The 9,438-nt window shown below is 46.5% G+C and overlaps 2 long non-coding RNA genes across 4 annotated transcripts in view; both read right to left on the bottom strand.

The window, feature by feature from the left end:
- The window catches only part of LOC137849264 (uncharacterized), a 30,458-nt gene extending 27,279 nt beyond the window's left edge, over positions 1 to 3,179 (bottom strand). For both annotated transcript variants that reach the window (XR_011091838.1, XR_011091837.1), the window contains exon 1: positions 3,015 to 3,179. This is a non-coding gene — a long non-coding RNA (uncharacterized lncRNA). The remainder of the gene's footprint in view (positions 1 to 3,014) is intronic.
- Positions 3,180 to 6,102: 2,923 nt separating this feature from the next.
- On the bottom strand, positions 6,103 to 8,803 carry LOC137849263 (uncharacterized). 2 transcript variants are annotated; one of them, XR_011091836.1, is made up of 4 exons: positions 8,710 to 8,803; positions 7,366 to 7,641; positions 6,973 to 7,093; positions 6,103 to 6,238 (listed from the first exon to the last, which is right to left on the bottom strand). It is a non-coding gene; the product is annotated as an uncharacterized lncRNA (long non-coding RNA). The 2 variants fall into 2 exon arrangements; XR_011091835.1 differs by lacking the exon at positions 6,103 to 6,238 and having other exon boundaries at positions 6,921 to 7,093.
- Positions 8,804 to 9,438: the final 635 nt, after the last annotated feature.

Below are 9,438 nucleotides of genomic sequence, written 5' to 3'. Positions count from 1 at the left end.
TTTTGTCATGCTAGTGTAATGAACATGAACTGCAGACTTTCATCTTCACCAATAAATGACAACATAGAGAAATACTGAATATTGTCTCCTCTCACTTGCACCTCTCCATCAGGGCCACTGTTTTTTCAAACAAAAGAGTTAACGAGATCCTATTGCATCTTGTTTAATGTTTATTAACTACAGTTTGGAAACCACAAACGTAGAAAAAAAATATCATTTCCTTATTTTATTAAAACATATATAAAACATATATAATATATATATATAACACATATTGTGTTGTAAAGCACACAATTCCCTACCAATGACAACAAAAAAATCATCTAATTGAGCATGCAGTTTTCATTAACCCGTTTTTTTGTTTCTTTTTTTTTTTACAAATACCCAACAACACATACACATGTGTTGTGTTGTGTTTTTTTCCATCATTTCTCACTGAAGCAATACCCATCCCGTATCAGATCTGTGTCATTACTCTAATTTTTGTTCCTAATGTACTTGAAAAACTTCTTAACTCTATTGATTGCAACAGTGGATTTTTTTCCCTCCGATCTTAACTCCATTTATCAATTACTTATTCTCTTAAAATCCTGCTTTTAAGAGATGGTTAGGTATTCACCATCTCTCACTCTTATTTATAGATTTTCTTTTCTTTTTCAGTAGTTCAGCCCTAGTCAACTCGGAGGTGGGCAGCAGCAGCTTCTATGGAGCTCCTATGCTGAAAAAAAAAAAAAAAAAAAGTTGAGCCTTGAGGGAAAAGGAAGGTGGGAGAGCCGGATGGGGCAAGAGGAAGGGAGATGGTTTGACCAGGACACCTTGAGGGTCTGGGAAGAGAAGAAATGGATGGGTGCTTAAGAAATGAGCAGCATCACAGCCTACATACGGAAGAATTGTGACGAGCAGTTTAGAAATGTGAGCGATTGGTGGTCTTGTGTTGATCGGCAGCTGTGCTCCATGGTTATAGCTGTAATTTCAGCAATTTACTGTGTAAGCCGCATGTTGCCACTTCCTTGATCAAGGCAATGCTGTTCAGTTGCAGGGAAGAGGGGCAAGACTCAGGGAAGAAACGGAACGGAGAAAACTGTACACTGTGGATATGCACACGTAGCCATAAAATCAGTGCTGGACAGAAACAGAGAAAGAGAGACAGACAGACAGACAGACAGAACGAAAGGAGGGAAGGAAGGAAGGAAGGAAGGAAGGAAGGAAGGAAGGAAGGAAGGAAGGAAGGAAGGAAGGGAGGGAGGGAGGGAGGGAGGGAGGGAGGGAGGGAGGGAGGGAGGGAGGGAGGGAGGGAGGGAGGGAGGGAGGGAGGAAGGTAAAGGGAGAAAGAAGGAATACCCCACACTCATAAAACTGAGAAAGATCCAGGTGTAAAAGAACGTAAAAGAAAGACAACTGTCATGTTGTGGTCTGATAGGATGGAGGAGAAAGCAGAAACCCAGCAATTCTGTCTTTCCTACTCCTCCAAACCAATTCCGTTGACAACTCTGAATGCTTCCAGCTAGAAAAAAAAGGAAGAATGAAGTGGAGGGCTCCTTGCCATCACTGTATTTCTGGAACAGATTTCTGGATAGTCCCCGCAGCCAGCTGTAGGGCCTGTGCCAGGCTTGGAGTGGCTGCAGGGAACATGCCAGGGGCTCGAGGTGCTGCAGGGAACATGCCAGGGGCTGGAGGGGCTGCAGGGCGAGTGACACGGGTTTGAGGGGCCTCAGGTCCCACCGCAGTGGTTGAAGTCGATGCAGGGAACATCAGAGTTGTTGGAGGGGCTGCAGGTAAAATGCCAGGGGTTGCGGGGGCTGCAGGGTGCTGAGTCACAGCTTTGCATCAGGCCAAGACGCATTTTCCTAGAACCATCCATTTCCTCCTGAAGGGGCTGAATAGCATGGAACGGTCTTCAAAATGCACAGAGCAGACCCCAGCAAAGGTAGGGATGCTGCTGGCAAGTAGGGAACTTTTTTGTTGATGTTGTTAACATTGTTTCACGACAACAGATGCAAACATGTATCTTGAGTTGAGGGCAAAGGTGACCTTGGATCTGAAGCACACAGGCGTTCGCTAATGTCCCCCCATCCGGAGTGAATCCACAACGACTCGGAAGGAAAACTAAAGTCCAAAGCAGTGCACTGGGATAAAGAGAGTTTAATAGGGTAGAAAAGGAATAAAAACAATACAATAAATATTAATATTTATAATTTATAATATAATAACGTATAAAAATTGTTTAATTAATAAGATTAAATAATAATCATCATAATTTTATAGTAATAAAACAACGCCATACTGTACAACACAGTCAATAAAGTGGATTGAATGCAATAAAAATAAAACCCATTTTTCCCATCCCAATGAGTTCCTATCCCCATCATCACTTCCCATCCCACTGATCATTTCCTATCCCAACAACGTCCCAGTTCTGATCCCAAGGCTGAATTCCCAACTCCCACCCACCCATCCAGCCAGCCATGCACCCATTTTCTGCATTTTCAGGTCACAAGACTCTGATGAAGGCCACCTCAGCCTTTTCCCCGAAAAAAAAGCTGCTCTTTATTGTGAAAAACTTCACTTTTGCACAACACTGCAGACCCAGCCAAGATGGTCCTGCAAGACAAGGTGAAACAAACATACAAAGCCCATATGGATGTAAATTGGTTCATCTAAACAAATTCCTACCACGAAATCCTGATCCTCAATCTCAGCACCGATGAAAAAAGAGGATACAGTTCCCTCCTCCAAGGTCCCTCTCTGCCCCTGCTCCCCGTGGGCTCCTCTCCATGGCTGCAGCTGCGGCCCGGGGCCTGCTCCTGCGGGGGCTCTCCACAGGCCGCAGCCTCCTCCAGGCCACAGCCACCTGCTCCACCGGGGGCTCCTCCACCCACAGGGGCGCTGCAGCGTGGAGATCTGCTCCATGGGGGACCCATGGGTGCAGGGGGACAGCCTGCTCCACCGGGGGCCTCTCCCTGCACAGCCCGCAGGGGAACTGCTGCTGCCTCCTGCCCTCCTGCTGCACTCACCTGGGGGGCTGCAGGGCTGCTTCTCCTCTCTTTCTCCCTGTGAAACAGCTTTTTGTTGTTATTTTTGTTCTCCTTTCTTCAATATGCTCTCCCAGAGGAACAAGCGACATCGTTTCTTGGCTTGGCTCTGGCCAGCAGTGGAGCCGTTATCTAACGGGGGGCAGCTTCTAGATTCTTCTCACGGAAGCCACCAAAGGGAGTACAGACCAAATGATTGCAAATTGATATCCACGTGACAGCAAAATGGAGTCAAAGGATAAATTGTGCTATTCAGACTAAAAATGTGTAACATGCAGCTACATATATCTGACCTTTGCACCTAAGTGCTGTTAACCATCCCAGGCATTTGTTGTTCACATGGTGAATAAGTGCTGTTTTGGATTTACAGAGATAATCTGTAGATTTGGTTCCAAAGGGGTTAAAATTCAGGCAAGGCAGTGAGAGCTTTGTGGGCTGCAGGAGAACCAAAATGCAGGAACTGTCAGGGCTCATCCTCACCCGTGACCAACTCTCATTTGGTCTTCTTTGGAGAGAAAGCCAAGCCAGACAGATGGCTTCCACTACTTCTATGGGAGTGACATTGGGATTGATCTTTAAAATGAAATGAAGCAGAAGGCTGTGGGTTCTCCAACCTTCAAGATATGCAGCACTTGGCTGGGAAGGTTTCTTACGTTCCTATGGATTTGAAGAATTAGGGCTGAAAGAAGCAGCAGGAGCCTAGGGCCATATTCTGTCATCTCTATGGAAACTCCTGACGGGAATTACCTCCCTACTGGTGTCAAACTGCAGGCAGGCAAACGGGTGTGGTCTCCTCTCTGTGCAACTCCCCAATCCATGGTGTCTCTTTGCATGTGTGAAATTGCATGTGTATAGGGGGTGTGGTGGCAGAAGAGTGAAAGCCTCTTCTGATGGGTCCTAAAGCTGTGAGTCTGACCCTTCTGGGACTGTGCTGAAAGCGATCCTGGGGATAGAAGGGAGAGTGATCCAGCTGCACATCATGAGACGGGGAAGAGACGGAGGCTCTGGCGTGCACTGCTGACTGGTTTGCCTCGGTGGGGTTGGAGTGAGGAAGCTGTACCCTCCTCTGTTAGCACAAAGGAGAGGAGTTATTCCACGCTATTTTTCCTCCTCTGTGTATGAATGGACAGACTGCACAGTTGGTTAAGGCCGTAGCTACTGAAGACAAGAACTCGATTGTCTGCTGCTCTTCAGGCAGAAGGCAGAAGGAATCAAGAGACAGGACTGGCTCTGTCTGCATACTGCAGTAGACGCACTTTTTTGCATCTTCTGTGCGTGAAAAAGTATGTTTTAATTGATAAGAATCCCAAGGGCCTAGAAATACTGCAGTTTTAGGATAAATCTGGTATAAACTGAGTGTCCTGAGGATTTTGAGTACTCCATTTCCGTGGCCAGACCAACAGAAACTCCAGGGCAATAGTAAACACAACTTTCTCTCTCTTATCCTAAATTAGACAGTGAGAATTTAAAAACTTTAAAACCAACCAACCAACCAACCAACCAACCAACCAAACAGAAAACCACCTCGCCACACTACCTCCATCCCAGGCTAAACCTCAGTCTTGATTCTTCTACCTATTTCCCACGGAGCAGTGGGGGGGTGGTTGGAGGATGTTGGGGAATGGAGGTTGCAGGCTCTGCTGCTCCTTCATTGTATTTGGCAATTTTATTGATGGTAGCGCTCCCCACCCCTCCCATCCCCTCTTTTCCCTTCCCTCCACTCCCCTGCCCTCCCCTATGCTCCCTGTTCTTTCTGACCAACAGTATGATAGATTCGGGTGGGTGGTCAGCACGTGGGGCTACGGGGAGAGGACATGTACACAAAGATTTGGCTCCAGATCCAAAATGTCATGTATTTGGCAAATTTATTTATGGTAGCACTCCCCTCCCCTCCCCTCCCCTCCCCTCCCCTCCCCTCCCCTCCCCTCCCCTCCCCTCCCCTCCCCTCCCCTCCTCTCTTTTGCCTCCTCTCCCCACTTTTGCCTCCCCTCCACTCCCCCCCATCCCCTCCCCTCCCCTCCCTTCCCCTCCCGTCTCCTCCCCTCCCCTACCATCAGCTCCCCTATGCTCCCTGTCCCTATACTCTGCTACACTCCCCTCCCCTATACTACCCTACACACTCCTACACTCCCCTCCCCTATCCTACCCTAAACTCCCCTTCGCTACACTACCCTACATTACCCTATGCCCCCCTCCCCTACACTCTCCTACACTCCCCTCCCGTATCCTACCCTACACTCCCCTAAACTCCGATCCCCTACACTACCCTATATTCTCCTATGCTCCCCTCCCCTCTAACACGCTACACTACACTACGCTATGCTACACTACGCTATGCTACATTACGCTATGCTACCCTACCCTACCCTACCCTACCCTACCCTACCCTACCCTACCCTACCCTACCCTACCCTACCCTACCCTACCCTACCCTACCCTACCCTACCCTACCCTATCCTATCCTATCCTATCCTATCCTATCCTATCCTATCCTATCCTATCCTATCCTATCCTATCCTACCCTCCCCCTGCCCTCCCCTCCCCTCCCCTCCCTTCCTTTTATTCCCTCCCCTTCCCTCCCCTCTTGTCTTCTTCTCTCCTCTCTTCTTTCTTTCGGGTAACTTCAAATCGCTTCAGTCGTTCTCATAGCTCCTATGCCTGGCTGATTCACGGGAAACCATCAGCAGCAACCAGAAGCGCTCCAGCTGCTGTGTCACTGGTCGAGCAACAGTCTCCAACTGGGAATCGCTGACTTCGTTGTGTGGCTCAGACAGGTGCCTTGCAGTTCCACCGTGGCCTGGACGTTTCCTCTTGCTGTGTCCCCACCTACAGCGCAGTTCTGCTTAGAAGCAGCAGCAGGCTTTGGAAGATGTCCCACTCCTTCCATTTTCAGTGGTTTAGCTTGGCTAGCCGGGTGGTGTCTGTCAATAGAAGACAACACCGAGATTTGGGTTAGAAACAGCTAACTGAGTAGATCCTTTGCACAAGGGCAAGGAATATTTACCCCTTCCTACTGGAGGCTGCAGTGTCAGAGATAATGACGGGTCCTTCCGAGAGCTTTGAAATATCCCTTGGGGATGCTGAGTCCAGAGGACCAGAGCAAACCTGTCTAAAGTACACCGTGGAATCACTCGGAATGACTTCCTAGCAGAAGCATGTGTCTGATACGGCTTCAGCTGGTTGCAGTGTTCTTCTTCACCTCATACCTAAATTCAGATGAGAGATCTCAATGAAGATGGAAAGGTTGAGAAATAGAGAAATCACTGATGTGCTTTGAGAACTTCTAAGGACTGAGTACTGCATCAATCCAATGTTGTAACATTAAGGATTGGTTAGAAAAGCAAACGTTAAAAACAAGGAAAGGGGAAGAACAAGTAAGCTTTCTTAAAGTATCTATTCTATTTAAGGTATCTTTAAAGAAGTAAATAAGTACTGAAATATATATGCAGATAGAGAGAGAGAGAGAGAGAGAGAGAGAGAGAGAGAGAGAGAGACAGAAACCTAAGAGTCTGCTGTGCAGGTTAGCTTCTTGCTCTCTTTTCTAAAAGTCACAGTGAATGCAGCATCTGTGTGCGTTACAAGCATTACCCTCAGTCCAGCACAGGTACACAAGAGAGGTCAGCCTGCAGGTTGCGGAGGCAAAGCAACTGCTCTGGCTGGATGTGAAGAGCCAAGACAGAAGTTGCTGTCAGGGAAAAGATACACAGAGGGGATGAAAAAGACGGAGTGTGCTTCCGACCTTCACAACTTCTAAGCAAGCGGAGATGAGGTTGTGGAAGAAGCAAATAAGCTGTTGATCTAGAAGCAGCCTGAAGATTGTCCTTAAGCAGGGCCTTGCATTCTTCATTTTTACAGCATTGCTTGCCTTCAAGTGCACGACGATGATTTTATGAACTTTCTACCACTACAGAAATGCACCGGATTCTTTCACAAAACTTACGGGTGGTACTTGGCAATATTGGTCAGCATTCTCTATTTCCTTCTTCATCTCAATTCTCTTTTGGCCTGTGAAGCTTTCCAGATCAGAGGAGAAGATCCACGGTAATACGGAGCTTTGGATACTGCAAAGGAAACGAAGAATCCTACTGACAACTCTTTTCAACCTCGCCTGCAAGCATCACAGAAAAGAATACCGAAAGAACACCGCTTTATCATGGGAAGCATAAATTGGAGCATAGGTGTCCTATAGCTGAAGCGAGGTGAAGCAGGTTCCACACAAGGTGAAGGAGCACACCCATAAGCATTTCCGTAAAGCCGTGTTTTCAAACAAAGGGTTAAGATTTAGATTTTCTTACAAGTGAAGAATGAAGAAATAAAAGGAAAAGAAAATTACCAGGACATCCAGTTTTCCTCTAGCTTGCTTTGCTTCTTTCCGAATCTGAGTCTGGAGTGACAGTCAGGGAGCAGCGTTGTGCAGAAATGCCAAAGCCTCCCCAGCTTGTTGTACCTTCATCAGCAAGGGCTTTGATACTGCTGCCTCCTCAGCAACATCAGCCATTTCCGAGGAAAGCTGGTGTCCATCAGGTCAAATAGGAATGGGAAATCCCTCTTGCCACAACTTCACACTCACACCAGAGTTGGCAGGACAGGCCGATGGACAGAGAAGCGTCTGGAAGAGTGTCAGAAAACAGACTTTAGATTTCCGTCAACCCAGGAAGAATTACTTGCTCATCCCTTCAAAGTGAACTCTGAGTAGAAGGAGGGGATCCCAAGCTGCATTCCTGACATCTATGCTGCAAAGTCATCCAATGGGACATGTTACTGTAGCAGCCTGTTACGAACAGAAACAGGACTTTGAGGTTATGCTGTTGGATTAGAATTAAGCTCAAAGAGTTAGTCCTTTGACGTGTTTTTGTTTGCAAGTGTTTTCACTGCTTCCCAGACAATGTCTCCAGCAAGCTAGCTGCTTGCTTCATTTGTTCTGTTCTGTTCTGTTCTTTTTGATTCTGTTTTGTTTTGTTTTCTCAGCCAGGATTCTTAGAGAAATGAGATTAAAGTGATCATATTGTATGTCCACCCATCCCTCCCTCCCCTTCGCTTGTCCAGAGCTTTTACCTCGTCCAGCAGCTTGAATGAACTCGGTCCTAGGCGCAGTTGTGTCCAAGCCATTCTGTTCCTAGACGTGTTGTGAGAACAGACAGCTAAGTAGTGGGGAGAGGACGTGCTGCTGTCTGCAGTGTGACCTCAGCGCTTACCAAACAGTAGGGAATACACAGAGAAGGGCCGTAGGAGAACTTCAAACCCCAGATACGTTTTATGTGGAAACCAGATTTCCCAAGATAACGCTGGACACAACTGCATAATCAAAAGGGATTCATTTCCTGGTTCATTCAACTCCTAGGTTTTAGTTTTAAAACATGTCTGTCTTGGCTTAAAGCACTCTTCCAATCTCTATTTCCAGTTACTAGGATTTCCTGAAATAGCTCATCCCATTTTTTTCTTTGAACACTCTCCCAGCCTCTTTGTTTTCCTCTCCCCAAGAAACTTAGCACTGCTCTCTTCATACTTGACAACTAGATATGGAGCTGTATCAGCCAGAAGGAAGTTTCCTTCACACTTTCTGCTTCTTACGGTATCTGGGCTCTTACCTTTACACTTACTCACCCTTCCTACATTAGCACAAAGAAAGTGTTTTGGAGATCTGATGTCTTGTTTTCCAGAAACTGCCCTGAATCACCTTTACGAGAGCTGTCCCACGCTGCGAGCACAAGTCTTGCAGTCTGGCCAGATATTTGCCTTCTAAGTCAATAACCAAATCTGTTACAAAGGTAAGAACATGTAATGAATGGAAAGGAAATCCTTTTATTTTCATCGCAGTTCACTTTTTTTAGTTAAGTTAAGAACATGTAATTAATGGAAAGGAAATCCTTTTATCCTTTTATTTTGATCCAAATTCACTTTTTTTTTTTTTCTTTTTTTTTTTCTAGACCAAGAATGAATCGTGGAGAACCACCAAAACTCAGGTGAGAAATGAAATGACAAATGTTAAGGTCAGGCAGCTTGCCCACTGCCATTGCTACCCTGAAAGCAGATGGAGTGCATCTTCATACGCCACAGCCTGAGACACTAGTCGACAGGCCAGCCCGTGTGAGGAAGTCCATTGCTGTCCTGAATTTTAACATGACAGGGGGACTCTTAAGCCTCTTGTTTATGCTTTAGTACTTGCGGTCTATGGGAGGACCACAGCACACTCTTCTCTGTCTCCCCTTATTTGTTGATCGTCTGTAGGAAGAAGAGAACGTGCAGAGGCCCTCACCCGTACATTGGGTCTGTTCTCACTCTGTGCAGCTCCATCATTGAGCAAAGTACCAACCTTGAGGCTTCTGTAAGGACTTGACACAAACTACAGAATACTACAATGAAGCATTCACAACAAAACCACATTTTTTTCCTCAGCCAAGCATCA

The sequence above is a fragment of the Anas acuta genome, unplaced genomic scaffold, assembly GCF_963932015.1.
Source record: "Anas acuta unplaced genomic scaffold, bAnaAcu1.1 SCAFFOLD_123, whole genome shotgun sequence".
NCBI classification, from domain to species: Eukaryota; Metazoa; Chordata; class Aves; order Anseriformes; family Anatidae; genus Anas; species Anas acuta.
The sequence above is the reverse complement of the archived record's forward strand: the minus strand, read 5'-3'. Positions and strand labels throughout refer to the sequence as shown.